Below are 15680 nucleotides of genomic sequence, written 5' to 3' on the forward strand. Positions count from 1 at the left end.
AAGAGTCTAAAAAGCTTCCTCTCTACCGATGCTAACCAGACACAATATAATTTAAAACAGGGCACTGGAGAAAGACTCCACTAAATGGCTGAAAGTTGAGGACAGTATCTGTTCCCCAGAGAAATTCCAGGATCACACAGCTATAGCCATCGGTTCAGAAATGATACAGGAACTTGGTAGCATCTAGTCTACACTTTTACATGTTAGTAGAAAACAGGGCTAGTGAACACATTTACTGTTTTATTTTTTATATCTTCTCTTCTCCAATGTACTCTGTGCACTTTTACAGGATGACTCATTTTGTATTTTAATCATCAAAGAACTTTTGTGCTCTTCCTCCCTGATCACTAGATATATTTACTGATTTATTATTTTCTTAGAATTTCATTAATCTGCTGTTGACTCCCTGCCACAGATCATTAATGAAGATATTAAGTAACATCTAAATAAGCACCATTCCTGGCAACAGTTCTGCATAGGCCAATGCATGATGATTTGGTAATAACATTTAAAAAATTTTCCCCTATTAGAGTGTGTATATCTAAATCAATTTAAATTAATCTCTCAATATTAATATTTCATGAAATAATGTATTAAACTGTGTACTCAGATGCCTAACTGGTACTTCTGCTGTGGAATCATGAATTAATTTGGGTAATTCCACTTTCAAATATCATCTTGCAAACATATAGCATTTCCTTAAGTAATTGATTTCACAGACAATTTTTTATTACTTCTTTGAACTCATGGTTTCAAATATAATATGAATCCCAAGGATCCAGTCAGTAGATGAACCTTTTTTGAAGGTCTGACAAGATCTTTAAATCCAGTGCCTTCCACAGAGCATGTGGTGTTTTGGAATTCCAATCAGAAAGGGGCATACTGCTCAGCTTGGATTTTACTATCAACGGTCCCGCAGAGCCATTTTGTCCCACAGAGCCAGCTCAAAATCCCTTTGCAAAACATTGAGACCATTGTCTTAATTTATCATTATTGATTTTTTTTATGAATCATTTCATAATGGTATTATAATCTTGAAAAAGTTCATTTTATCATACTAGAACTTGCCGTTATATGGCATTTGCAATTCATCACGTGTTTTCATATGCAGGTGCTCTTTGATCACAACCATGAAAATAAAATATTATTGAATCACAGCCAAGTCCATTGTTCAGGAATTGCCTGTGGCTGCTTTAGTGTTACAGTGCCAGAGGTGAGTAGTTGTGAGAGAGACCATAAGGTGCAGAAAGCACGATGAGAAGAAAGTGTGCTGACCCTGAATTACATTGCTGGAACACGTCTCAGGAATTTAAAAGAAATGGGAATAAAAATGTTAAGCACGGAGGGGAATTAATGCTATTCTAAGATTTATACCTTGGTAAATTATCATTCAGTGGTATAGGTAAATAGAAAATGTTTTCAGAAATGCAAATGCTGAGGGAATTATCACATACATAGTTGCTAAAATAACTATGCAAGAAGATATCTCAGGAGGAAGAAACTTGAATCCAGATGGCAGGAGGATGATGCAAAAAGCAATGAGCTATAAAATTGTAAGACTTATAGGTAAAATTCCTAAAGATTGATGATTTATCTGGATCTTTCAAATATATTAAAAAAGAACATGCTTGACAAAAAAAAGATGAATGGTAGACAGTAGGTGAAACTGTAACATTAATTCTGGATAAAGATAGAAATGTTGATTAACTTTATAACTGGTCAAGTAATGAGAAAATTTAAGATTTACCTTAGAAAAGGAAAAAAAAAATGATGTAATCATTCAAACAAAGTGGGACAATGGTAATTCAATTTTGAAAAATAAAGTATGGAAAGTAGAAAAAATATGTTGTGAATAAATGCAAACATATTAGCAATAAAAATAAGTGTAAAGAGATTAAATCCAGACCTTGAAAGAAAGTCTCAGATTGCGGGAGAAAAAACACCTCAGTGAAATTTATACTTGACACAGTTTAAACATAAATAAATACTGAGTATAAAGAGATAAAAAATGAATTATGTCAGACTCAATGAATAAAAGAAAACAGAATATAAGTGTAAGGGCAGGAAAATTATTTGGAATAAAAGTCATTAAATAATGTTAAAAAGAAAATTTATCAGAAGCATATACACATCTGATCATGTATCTACTAATTAAAATTAATAAAGCAAAAATCAACATAATTACAAGGAGAAATTAAGATTCCCATCATTGTGGCAGATTTTAAAGATGGATGCATTTCTAAATGGATGAATCTTAAACAGTAAAATGAGCCTAGAAGTTATTTCACTGACAGCATTAACAATTTAATTTGGAGTATACATATTTTTTTAAAACACATATAAAATGTTACCCCCCCAAAAAAAATCACCACATAAAAAGTGGAGTAAATCCACCAAATACAAAATACAAAAACATTACAGAACATGTTTATGACAATAACGCAATAAAATTAGAAGTAAGAAAAATGAAGCAGCAAAAAAAATACAGATTTTGAAAGTCTAAGTCAGTCATTCTCAACTGAAGAAAAATTTAGATTTGCCTCTGAAGTTTCAGATAAAGCTGTGTATGAGGACATGTATAGTTCTAAATGTATACATTAGAATAGAAGAAGAAAATTAATTGGTTCACAATTCAACTAAAAAACTTAAGGAAGCAACTAAAATAGCACAAAAAAGGTAAAGATACAACATTTAAAATGCTGAAATGAGGAATAACGGGAGAATGAAAAAGATATGACAATTACAAATCAAATGGAGTATTTAAGATTATGGTAAAACACTATGACCCTCATTCCATTAAATCTGAAAATATATAGTTAAATAGACAATATTCTAGAAAGGTATAGATGACTACAATTTATTCATGAAGAAATAAAAGCCATGAGAGGGTCTATAATATTTCTCAAATTTGATTAAATTTTTCAGATATTCACTGTCTCGTGCAAGAGGTTTCAGAGAATGAAAAAGCATGAAATCTCCCTGACTTATTTAATTATGGTATTATAACTCTGATAACAAAACTCTCAAGGATAATATAAGAAAGGGAAAAAAATTATTGCATTATCATCAATAAACCTGCATGCAAATAGTCCAGATAAAATATTCACAAAACCAATATAGCAATAAATAAATGAAAAAATAATTCTCAGTGACCAAATTGTGTTCATTACAAGAATGTAAGGGTGATTTAACATTAGTATATCAGCATAACCACTGCTTAATGGTGAAAAAACGGTAACTCTATCAAGAGATACAGACACAATACACACACACAAACACACACACACACACACATAAATATAACACATTCAAATAAATACTGTTAGAGAACTAGGAGTGTTATTGATGTGATACAAGAATTCCAGGGTACAACAAAAATAATATTTAATGATGATACTGTAAGAGAATTTCCTTTTTGTTAGAGATGATATCAGAACTATTACTTTTACCTCTATCATTAAATGTCATACCAAGGGACTCGGGCAAGATGGCGGCATAGAGAGGAGTGGAAGCTAAGTAGTCCCCCTGGAACAACTACAAAAAAACAGAAACAAATAGTAAATAATCCAGAAAAACTGCGGGGGGACAAACGAGACCATCCACTCATCATACACCAACCTGAATTGGGAGGAATGCCCAAGAACACAGCATAAAATCTGTAAGTAAAACCTGCAGAACCAAGTCGTGAGACCGCCTAGCCCATAGCCCGAGCTGCAAAGCCTCGTGGTGCCAGAGAGACGCTCTCTCCCAGCAAGCGAATACAGCTCAGCTGAGCTCCAACTGGAGTTTTAAGTAGCGAGTGTGAACTGCTCACTACAGGTATGCATCCCCAAAAAGCAGACAGAGGCTTTGGGTGACGACTGACCTGGGAGAGCCGGAGGGTCGCCTTGGACTGGATATCAAGGGGACTATCTGTTTCTTTTTTGGCTCAGTGGAGAAAGTCCCAGTCATTTTCAGTTTCCAGGGCTGTGACTCGGGGAAGGGCGGAGACAGCACAAGCAGAGAGCGAGACCATTGAGATGCTAATGACCTCCACCTGGGGGCTCTGTCTTCTCTAGGAGGAAAGGGGTGGGGCCCTTTCTATTCAGAACCAGACCCCAGAGCCTGGGGGAACACAGTCATACCTCCTCACATCAGTCAAGAATTATAGGCTGACAGGTGCCACCTGCTGGGCAGAAAAGCACAGTGACCCGAGGCATCAAAGGGTGAAGCAATTTTCTAAGACACACCCGCAGGGAAACCAGATACTGAATATTTCTTCCCTCTGGGACCTTAGCCTGTTCTGGTCTGGGAAAACCTGATTTGGATAAGCAAGGAAACCATGCCTAGACAACAGAAAATTAAAACCTACACTAAGAAAAACAAAGTTATGGCCCAGTCAAAGGAACAAATGTACACTTCAACTGAGATACAGGAATTTAAACAACTAATGCTAAATCGGTTCAAAAAGTTTAGAGAAGATATTGCAAAAGAGATAGAGGTTGTAAAGGAAGCACTGGACATGTATACGGCAGAAATCAAATGTTCAAAAAAACAACTTGAAGAATCTATGGAAATGAAAGGCACAACACAAGAGATGAAAGACACAATGGAAACATACAACAGCAAATCTCAAGAGGCAGAAGAAAACACCCAGGAACTGGAGAACAAAACACCTGAAAGCCTACACACAAAGGAGCAGATGGAGAAAAGAATGAAAAACTATGAGCAACGTCTCCAGGAACTCAGGGATGAAACAAAGTACAATAGTGTACATATCATTGGTGTTCCAGAAGGAGAAGAGAAGGGAAAGGGGGCAGAAGCAGTAATACAGGAAATAATTAACGAAAATTTCCCATCTCTTATGAAAGACATAAAATTACAGATCCAAGAAGCGCAGCGTACTCCAAACAGAAGAGATATGAATAGGCCTACTCCAAGACACTTAATAATCAGATTATCAAATGTCAAAGACAAAGAGAGAATCCTGAAAGCAGCAAGAGAAAAGCGATCCGTTACATACAAAGGAAGCGTCATAAGACTATGTGCGGATCTCTCAGCAGAAACCATGGAGGCAAAAAGGAAGTGGTGTGATATATTTAAGATACTGAAAGAGAAAAACGGCCAACCAAGAATCCTGTATCCAGCAAAGCTGTCCTTCAAATATGAGGGAGATCTCAAAATACTTTCTGACAAACAGACAATGAGAGACTTTGTGAACAAAGCACCTGTCCTACAGGAAATACTAAAGGGAGCACTACAGGGTGATAGAAGACAGGAGTGTGTGGTTTGGAACACAATTTTGGGAGATGGTAGCACAACAATGTAAGTACACTGAACAAAGGTAACTATGAATACGGTTGAGAGAGGAAGGTGGGGAGCATGTGAGACATGACAAGAAAGGAGGAAAGATAAAGACTGGGACTGTGTAAATTGGTGAAATCTAGAGTATTCAACAATTGTGATAAAATGTACAAATATGTTCTTTTACGAGGGAGAACAAGCAAATGTCAACCTTGCAAGGTGTTAAAAATGGGGAGGCATTGGGGGAGGGATGCAATCAGCATAAACTAGAGACTGTAACTAATAGAATCATTGTATTATGCTTCCTTTAATGTAACAAAGGTTATATACCAAGGTGAATGCAGATAAGGGGGGGGGATAGGGGAGGCATGTTAGACACTTGACATTGGTGGTATTGTCTGATTCTTTATTCTACTTTGATTTAAGGTTATTTTTCCTTTTGCTGCTTCCTAGCTGTCTTTTTTTTTTTTTTTCCTCTTTCTTTTGCCTCTCTACCTTCTTTGACTCTCCCTCCTGCCTTGTGGAAGAAATGTAGATGCTCTTATATAGATAGTGGTGAAGGTGGTGAACACATAAATGTATGACCATGCAGAAAACCATCGATTATTTACTTGGGATGGAATGTATGGTGAGTTAACAAAACCATATTAAAGAAAAATGGGTTGATGACAAAACCTTGAGGGCAACATACTGAGTGAAATAAGCCAGACACATTAGGACAATTATTACAGGGTCTCACTGACAGGAACTAATTATAATATGTAAACTCATAGACATGAAATATAAGGTACCAAGATATAGGACGAGGCTTAAGAATGGGGAGTGGTTGCTTAATATGAGGAGAATGTTGAATTAGGATGAACTCAAATGTTTGGAAATGAACAGGGGTGTTGGTAGCAAGATGTGAGTATAACTAACAGCGCCGAATGGTGTGTGAATGAGGTGGAAAGGGGAAGCTCAGAGCCATATATGTCACCAGAAGGAAAGTTGGAGGTCAAAAGATGGGAATGTATAAAACTGAATCCTATGGTGGGCAATGTCCATGATCAACTGTACAAATGCTAGAAATCACTTCCATGAACCAGAACAAATGTATGACAATACAATTAGAAGTTAATAATAGAGGGGCATATAGGGAAGAACTATATACCTATTACAAACTGTATACTACAGTTAGTAGTATTTCAACATTTTTTCATAAACAGCAACAAACGTACTGTATCAATACTACGAGTCAACAATTGAGGGGGGTTGGTTAGGGATAGTGGAGGATTACAGTTTCCTTTTCTTTTTTTCTTTTTTCATCTTTCACTTTATTTCTTGTCTGGAGTAATGAAAAGTTTCTAAAAATTGAACAAAAATTAAGTGTGATGGATGCACAGCTGTATGAGGGTACCCAGGGGCAAGTGATTGTACACTTTGGATCTTTGGATAATTGTATGGTATCTGAACAATCTCAATAAAAATGAAAAAAAAAATGATACAGCAGGGCCAGATGAGTTCGAATAACCCCTTCAACTTTAAAATACAATGTAAAAATAAAAAATAAAAATAAAAAGAATGAAAAATAAAAAAAATTTAAAAAAAAATGTCATACCAAAACAAATAGAGTAAATACCATAAGAAAATAGAAATATATGACAAACAGATTGAACATAAAGAAATGAAATTTACATTATTTGTTAGTGCATATAGAAAATCTAAGGGGCCTTGCAGGCTAAGGATTAGAACCCAGAAGTTGAGCAATGTTGCTGAATACAATCCCATCCCACAAACATCAGCGCCATTCCTATTCCTAAGGAAATTACGATAAAGCTTTAAATTTTAAATAACTTAACAATAAGTTTTAATTAGTATCTTTCACCAGTTGATGCAACTTACAGTGTATGAGAATTGTTTCAAATTAGGTGAATTGGATTTTAAATTTGGGAAAATGGGAAACTGAGACCATTAAGGCGTGAACAAGGATAGTTACTCACAGGTCCCAAGAAAGAGAGGAGACCGTGAGGGATCCCTGGGATCCACTGGCTCGTGTCTCAACCAGTGGGTGGGGATCACACACAGAGTCAAGGGGAACGGGGAGCTTGAGACTTTATTGTGGTCCAGGGGTGGAGGATAGTCTATTTCCCATGGGATTCAAGGAGTGGGTACTTTAAAGCAAATGTGCTTATAAAGGCAGAGGGACAGAGGCTCCACGCACAGTGAGGGCGGTTAGGTTATCATTTGGGACGAGCTGTGGCTTTTGGGTGAAGCAGGTGGGTGGTGTGGGTGGTTATGGACACCAAACCTAAAAGCAAATTAGCACTTGCTCTCTTTACTCTAAATTTTTTAAGTTGCGATGCTAATATCCTCACATGGGAACCGCTTGTGGGAGCCGGACCAGCTGGATCACAATGATGCAGCGAAAATAATTTGAGACTGAATCACAAGTTGCAAGAGCAAGAACAGCTCAAGGGAGAGTATTCTGAAATTTAAGAAACAAAAATTGGCAGGCATGCTGATAAGAGATAAGCCTGGCCTTGGGAGTGAAATGTAGTGAGTGCTGGGTTGTAACAAAGCAGGATGTTCCATTGTTTGTGACAGGAATCAAGTACAAACATTGCAAGATAGTCCCATCGTTTGTGATGGGAATTAAGTGACATGACACTTCTCTCGTTTGCGAGAGAAGCCAGGTATGAGAAGCTGCACACATTATAGATCTTTATCTACAGCAGTCCCACAGGTGGTGGCCACAGATGTGGGTTTGAACTCCAGGAGAGTTTATGCCCCAGGGATGGAAAGCTGCTCATTAACTAGGCCAAAGCTCTGTGTTGAGGCAAGTGGCTTAGCCAAAAGAAGATGGATGCTGCACAAGGCAGCACAGACAAAAATGTGGGTAGTTAGGGCAGAAAGATATCTCACAAAAATAAAGAAGGCCTTCATGAAGGAACTGTAAAGCATTGGAAGGCCTTAAAGATGAACTGCATTAGATACACTACCATGAAAATTGCAGTACTTGCATTGATGAGAAGCCTCAGTTTTGCAAAGAGTGGCAATACTTTTTCAGGTCATCTGTGTGTCAACTGGAATTTTAATCATAATTCCATTAACTTTTTTTTAAATTCAGTTTTATTAAGATTGTTCACATGCCATACAATCATCCAATGTGCACAATCAACTGCCCACAATACCATCATACAGCTGTGCATCCATTATTCCAGAAAAGAAAGAAATACAAAAAAGAAAACTCAAATCCTCCCATACCCCTAACCATACCCCTCCATTATTGACTCAAGGTATAGTACATTTGTTACTGTTGATGAAAGAATGTTAAAATATTCCTAACTGTAGTACATAGTTTGCAATAGGTATATTTCCCTATATACCCCTCTATTATTAACTTCTAGTTATAGTGTCATACATTTGTTCTAGTTCATGAAAGAGATTTCTAATATTTGTGCAGTTGATCATGGACACTGTCCATCACAAGATTTACTGTTTTATATATTCCCATCTTTTAAACTCCAACTTTCCTTCTGGTGACATACATGACTCTAAGCTTCCTCTTTCCACCTCATTCACACACTATTCCACACTGTTAATTGTTCTCACAATACCAAGTTACCATCACCTCTGTCCATTTCCAAATACTTAAGTTCAATCCAGTTAAGCATTCTGCGCATAATAAGCAACCACTCCCCATTCTTTAGCATTATTCTGTATCCTGGTAATTTATATTACATGTCTATGGGTTTACATATTATAATTAGTTCATATCAGTGAGACCATGCAATATTTGTCTTGTGTCTGACTTATTTCACTCTATATAGTGTCCTCAAGTTTTCTTCATGATCCTGTTTTTTGTTTTTTGTTTTTTTAAGATGGCTTTGTTCACACACCATACATTCTGTCCTTAGTAAACAATTGATGGTTCCCTGTATAATCACATATTTATGCATTCACCACCATCACCACTACATATATAAGGACATCTCCATTTTTTCCACAAAGGAGGAGGAAGAGTCAAAGAAGGTAGAGAGACAAAAGAAAAAGAAAGAGAAAGAAAAAAAAATGACAGCTAAAAGCACCAAAAGGAAAGATAGAATTAAACTAAATTACAATAAAAGAGTCAGACAACATCACCAATGCCAAGAGTCCCTGTGCCAGTTTGAATGTATTATGTCCCCCCAAATGCCATTATCTTTGGTTTAATCTTGTGTGGGCAGAGGTATCAGCATTAATTTGATTATAATTCTTTGAGTGTTTCCATGGAGATGTGACCCACCAAACTGTGGGTGATGACTCTGATTGGATAGTTTCCATGGAGATGTGGCCCCACCCATTCAGCATGGGCCTTCATTAGTTTCCTGGAGCACTATGTGAGCTCAGACAGAAGGAGTGAGCTTGATACAGCCAAGAGGGACTGTGAAGAATGCACAGAAAGCTGAGAGAGTAGCTGCAGATGAAAGACAGTTTGAAGACAGTCACTCAAAGCAGACTCTTGCTCCAGAGAAGCTAAGAGAGGACAAACGTCCCAAGAGCAACTGAGAGTGACATTTTGAAGAGGATCTGTGGCCTAGAGAGGAATGTTCTGGGAGAAAACCATTTTGAAACTCAACCTGGGGGCAAGCAGATGCCAGGCACATGCTTTCCCAGCTAAGAGAGGTTTTCTGGATGCCATTGGCTACCCTCCAGCGAAGGTACCCAATTGTCAATGCATTACCTTGGACACTTTATGGCCTTAAGATTGTAACTTTGTAGCCAAATAAACCCCCTTTTATAAAAGCCAATCCATTTCTGGTGTTTTGCAATCTGGCAGCATTAGCAAACTAGAACAGTCCCATACCTCTCCATTTTTTACCCTTCTTATAGGCATTTAGCTTTGGTATATTGCCTTTGTTACATTAAAGGAAGCATAATACAATGTTTCTGTTAACCATAGTCTCTAGTTTGCATTGATTACATTTTTCCCCAATACCACCCCATTTTTAACACCTTGCAAGGTTGATATTCATTTGTTCTTCCCCATGTAAAAACATGTTTGTGCATTTCATCACAATTGTTGAGCACTCTAGGTTTCACTCAGTTATACAGTCCAAGTCTTTATCTTTCCTCTTTCCTTCTGGAGTCCCACATGCTCCTAACCTTCCTCTTTCAACCATACTCACAGTCATCTTTGTTCAGTGTACTTACATTGTTGTGCTACTGTCACCCAAACTTGTGTTCCAAACCTTTCACTCCTGTCTTTTCCTATCAGTCTGTAGTGCTCCCTTTGGTTTTCCTGTAGAGCAGGTATCTTGTTCACAAACTCTCTCATTATCTGTTAGTCAGAGAATATTTTGAATCCTCCCTCATATTCAAAGGACAGTTTTGCCTGATATAGGATTCTTGGTTGGTGGTTTTTCTCTTTCAATATCTTAAATATATCACACCACTTCCTTCTTGCCTCCATGGTTTCTAATGAGAAATCTGCACAAAGCTTCCTTTATATGTGATGGATTACTCTTCTCTCACTGCTTTCAGGATTCTCTCTTTGTCTTTGACATTTGATAATCTGATTATTAAGTGTCTTGGTGTAGGTCTATTCAGATCTATCCTGTTTGGTGTGTTCTGCACCTCTTGGATCTGTAATTTTATAAGAGATGGGAAATTTTCAATGATTATTTCCTTTATTATTGCTTCTGCCCCTTTTCTCTTCTTCTGGGACACCCATAACTTGTACATTCATGCACTTCATGTTGTCATTCAATTCCCTGAGACATTGCTCATATTTTTCCATTCTTTTTCTTATTTGTTCTTTTGTGTGTAGGATTCCAGGTGTCTTGTTGTCCAGTTCCTGAGTGTTTTCTTCTGCCTCTTAAACTCTACTGTTGTATGTCTCCATTGTCTTTTTCATCTTTTGTGTTGTGACTTTCATTTCCATAGATTCTGCCAGTGGTTTGAAAAAAAAACATTCAATTTCTACATTATATGCACCCAGTGTTTTCTTTATATCCTTCCTCTCTTTAACCTGAACTTGCTGATTTGATTTTTGATTTGATTTATCAGATTTCTTTGAAAATCTTTAGTTGACTGTTTCATCAAGTGAAACAAAATCTCAGCTGTATCTTCACTGAGTTGTATATTTTTTCCTTTGACTGGGCCATGTCTCCACTCTTCCCAGTGTAGTTTGTATTCCTCTGCTGCCTAGGCATCTGGCTTCCCCAGTTACTCCAATCAGATTTTCCCAGACTGGAATGGATTCAGATCTCAGAATGGGGTTATATTCAGTTTCAAGTCTCCCTGAGGGTGTGTCTTAGAGTTTGACAGACTTTTCTGTGAGGTCTCTAGTCACACTGCTTTCCCTAACCTGTCCAGCAGGTGGTGCCTGTCAGCCTGTTGCTCCTGACTGGTGTAAAGAGGTGTGGCCCCTTTAATTCTTAACTTAGGTTGTTTCTGTTTTGACTGTTTTCTACCAGAGCCTGGGGTCTGAGTTCTGAGGGGAGGGCAGGCCCTTGAGTTGGGACCCACCTCCTTCCTCTTAGGGAATATATACCCCATAGGGAGTTATATTTTGCATTTGAATTGTTCTTTGTCTCTCTGACTCTGTCATCTCCACCCCTGTCTGGGTCAGAGCACTGGGAACTAAAAATTGCTGAGGCTCCACTGAGCCACTCAGGTTCAGAGAAAGAAAAAGGGAAAGAAAGCTCCCCTTCAGAGCCAGTTGATGGCCTTCTGGTTTCACCTGCCAGTCAGATAGAGTACCTGGTCTTGTAGGCTCCACCCCCTTCCCAGGGAACAGGTGTTTTCCAGCTCTCTAAGGTCAGTCTCTAAATGTTTCTGTATTGTTTTTCTTTTTTTAATTAATTTTTTTCATCTCTGTCAGCCCCACCTCCTCTTCACTGGGAGTGAACTCAAGGCACCTTGCTTCTTGTCTATGTTTGTAGCTTGTATTCAGCACTCCACATTTGTTAATTAAAACCCCAGTTGGAGCTGGGCTGAGCTATATTCACCTACTCTAAGAATGCTGTTTGCTCCCACAGGGAGGTCTTGCAGCTTAGCCTGCTGTGGGAAGAGGGGGCTCCTGGTGCAGTTCTGCAGCTTTTACTTACAGATTCTGTGCTGCACTATCAGGCATTCCTCCCAAACCAGGGTGATGCATGACATGTGGACAGCCACGGTTGTCCTCCAGCAGTTGTTCCAGATTGTTTACTAGTTGTTCCTGGTTGTTTATTAGTTGTTCCAGGGGAATAACTAAATTCCACACCTCTCTACACCACCATCTTAGCTTCTCTCTCCCATTAACTTTTTAAATAATTATTTTCCCAAAATGATGATATTTACCGAAGACCACAGGGCCAAGGTTATCAATGGCAGCATTGAGGACTATGAAGGTAGACTCACATCAGAGATGGGCCAAAATGATCCGTGATAGTGACAATTCAAAAAGGAAGGTGAGTGTATTTGTAAACATTTTTAATGATAGTGAGTAATGATACAGTGAAATAGGACAAGACAACTGAATACAATAGCTTTTCTAGAAATAACCACATGAATAAATGTATGCAAAAATATAAGGTAGCATTAAAACCAGTGAAGGGGAAACATCCCTAAATAAATTAGGCCAACACAACTGACTTTTCACATGGCGGGGGGTGGGGGTGGACAAGGGATAAAATTAGTATCCTAAAACAGAACTTATAATCACTAAAATTTCAGATGAATTAAAATGCAAAATGTAGGAAGTATTTTTTGACTCTTAGGAAGAGGACAGAAAGAAGCACAAAATATAAAATAAATGTGGACAAATTTCACTGCATTATAATGAAAAACCACCTATTTAAAAATGGGACAAGGATGTCATAAACCATTGGAGAGTGTCTTCAATTAGATGTTGTCATCATTTAAATATTGGTAGATATTACATATAAACCTAAGTGGACTGCTTCTCCTGCAATTCAGATTAGCAAGCATCACATTTATCCCCATTTCCACATGTCTACAATTGACAGGAGCTGAGGAATGACTACCTTGGTAAGGGGGATTCAGTTTGCAAGAATCCCACTACCATTCATCTCGATGACACTGAGGAAGTATCAGGTGCAATTTTCATTCTTTTTGCATTGTCATGTTTGATACAGTAAAGCCATAAAATGAAACATTTTCTTATACCTGGGTCTTCTCACCCTTAAACTTATCTTTCTTTTCCTTGCAGGCATAGGAGTCATTTTTCTTGTACTACAAATTACTATTTCTGCTATTACAAAATGTATTATAATACTATGATTAAACTTTACTGAAGATATATTAACATACAGACATGCTATTTATTAAAACTGGAATGATTTTAAGAGGTAAAATCATTTTTGTTGCTGGCCCTTGAGAAAGTAAGTAGACCGGACTGCACAAGTGTGGTGGTTCAAATAAACAATGTCACTATGGGCCTGAAAACTGAAGCTACACATGTAGCTGTAACTAAAAAATTTAGCAAAATACCCGTGGTTGATCCTGCAGCTTCTTTTTCTGACTGCCTTCTGATTTCCCATCTCTACACCATCACTCTGGCTTATTTCCTAGTAACTGACTTTAGCTTAGCCTTCATCTAGGACTATTTGGTCATGCATGCAAATATCTTTATCTTCCTGTACTGTTGCATTTTTCTGTCATTAGTTACAAGTGTTCACCCTCACCAAAAGCAGTGAGGCTGAAGTAACTCTGGGAGCCAATCAATTTCTGGCATAGAGAATACCAGGTTTCTTGATTACTGTTTGCACCACCTTAGCCATTTGTGAATGTTTGATAATTGCACTACTTGGTATTTTTTGAAATTATTCCTTGGGATCCAATATATATGCAACTTTATTAAAGGAAAAATATCTAAAAAGTTATCTAGCCTTTGAGATGAGAGGAAGTTGCAAGAGTAACTTACCAGATGCCCTTCTGAACTCCAGATGGATGATGTTCACTGTCTTGACTGATGGTGCCGCCATCCATGTGCAGTTTAGATGGACACGGCTTCTGAGTGAAAACGAGTATTTCCTGAAAATATTTCAGATTTTCCCCTTTATTCATACAAGTTACAAAAAATGTATTCATTGGTCTACATTTTGCAGCACTGAAGTTCTTTAGTATCTTGAAAATTGGAACTATATTTTCTCAGACTGTAGTCATCCTGTACCACTTCGTTTTTGCAGAATTCCCCAAAGATCAAAGTCACAGTGCTCAAAGATATAATTTGTGATCAAATATTTTCAGGACTAAAGTACGGAACATTTTTAATTGGAATTTAAAATGTAATAAATCAATACATTGATGCTTAGAATATATTGTTATATTTCTTTTTAGATTTTCTTAAAAAGTTTATGTTTTAAGGATCATTTTAATTAATTCAAGTCACATTAATAAGAGTGTGGTGTAAGCTCATTATCACATCAAAAAATCCATGTACTTTCCACTAATAACTCACAGCCAAGTAAATTTTGTGGAAATTATAATTTCAGGTTATAGCTGCAATTCCATCATTTTTATTTTGAATTATAAATCAGACTCCTTACTTGGTATCTTCCAAATTTTATTAAAATGTCTCTTTCTTATTAAAAATTAACACAATATAAATTTATTGCTCTCTCTTTTGAGTCAGTAAAAAAACATTAACCTGCAGACATGACACAAGTAATCAATCTGAGATCAAACCTATGTGGTGGTGGGTACAATAGGGAGTTTGAAAGGAAAAACAATTACATTAATTTGTATGTTCAAAGGAATCTCATTTCCAAATAAATCTCATTGGTAAACAAAGCTTGATCAATCAATTTCCTAGCAAATAACATCTGTTCTGAGGTTGCTAAACACATTATTTTCAGCAGACATGGATATCAGTATTTTGGCTTTTAGGATGATTGGTCATAAAGTAAATCAATATAGCCAATGCCTCCATATTCAATCACCTATTTAGTTGTATTCAGACATAACCATAAACTCATAAAACCTTACCTTATCTTTGTCCTGTTGTTTGTCATTGCCATTTTACCCATTTGCTACTGATATCTAAACCTTTAGATTATTGAGATCATTTATCCAATTGAATTGCACTATGTTTTCTGTAAATATGACCCAATTGATCAATAAGGCAAAGTCCATATTGTCTCCACAGTGGGACTTTTTTGTTATCAAATAAGCCATTCACGAGGAAGCCTGTGGGTTCCCGAGTCAACAGGAAACACGTGTGCTTTCTTGCAGTTAATCATTCATGACTTGCATTATTCTTAATACACTTTAGAACATGAGACCATCTGAAATGATCCTAATTAAAGAGGGGCTGGCTGTCAAAGAACATGTACTACAGTGTCAAAACCCGTGGTGCTCATCTTTCTTAAAAGCTACAGAAATATGTTTCCTACTGTGACATCCAGTCTACTCAAGAGCCTTGTCTGGAGTTC

The 15680-nt window shown here is 37.1% G+C and overlaps 1 long non-coding RNA gene across 2 annotated transcripts in view; it reads right to left on the reverse strand.

Annotated features, from left to right (window-relative positions):
* The window catches only part of LOC119534556, a 112353-nt gene extending 96993 nt beyond the window's left edge, over nt 1-15360 (reverse strand). Inside the window, exons 1-3 of one of the 2 annotated variants that reach the window (XR_005217052.1) lie at nt 15235-15360; nt 14171-14280; nt 3450-3534 (exon numbers count right to left, since the gene is read on the reverse strand). This is a non-coding gene — a long non-coding RNA (uncharacterized LOC119534556). The remainder of the gene's footprint in view (nt 1-3449; nt 3535-14170; nt 14281-15234) is intronic. The other variant, XR_005217053.1, reaches the window with a different exon arrangement.
* Between the last annotated feature and the right edge of the window lie 320 nt (nt 15361-15680).

The sequence above is a fragment of the Choloepus didactylus genome, chromosome 5 (assembly GCF_015220235.1).
Source record: "Choloepus didactylus isolate mChoDid1 chromosome 5, mChoDid1.pri, whole genome shotgun sequence".
Classification (NCBI taxonomy): domain Eukaryota; kingdom Metazoa; phylum Chordata; class Mammalia; order Pilosa; family Megalonychidae; genus Choloepus; species Choloepus didactylus.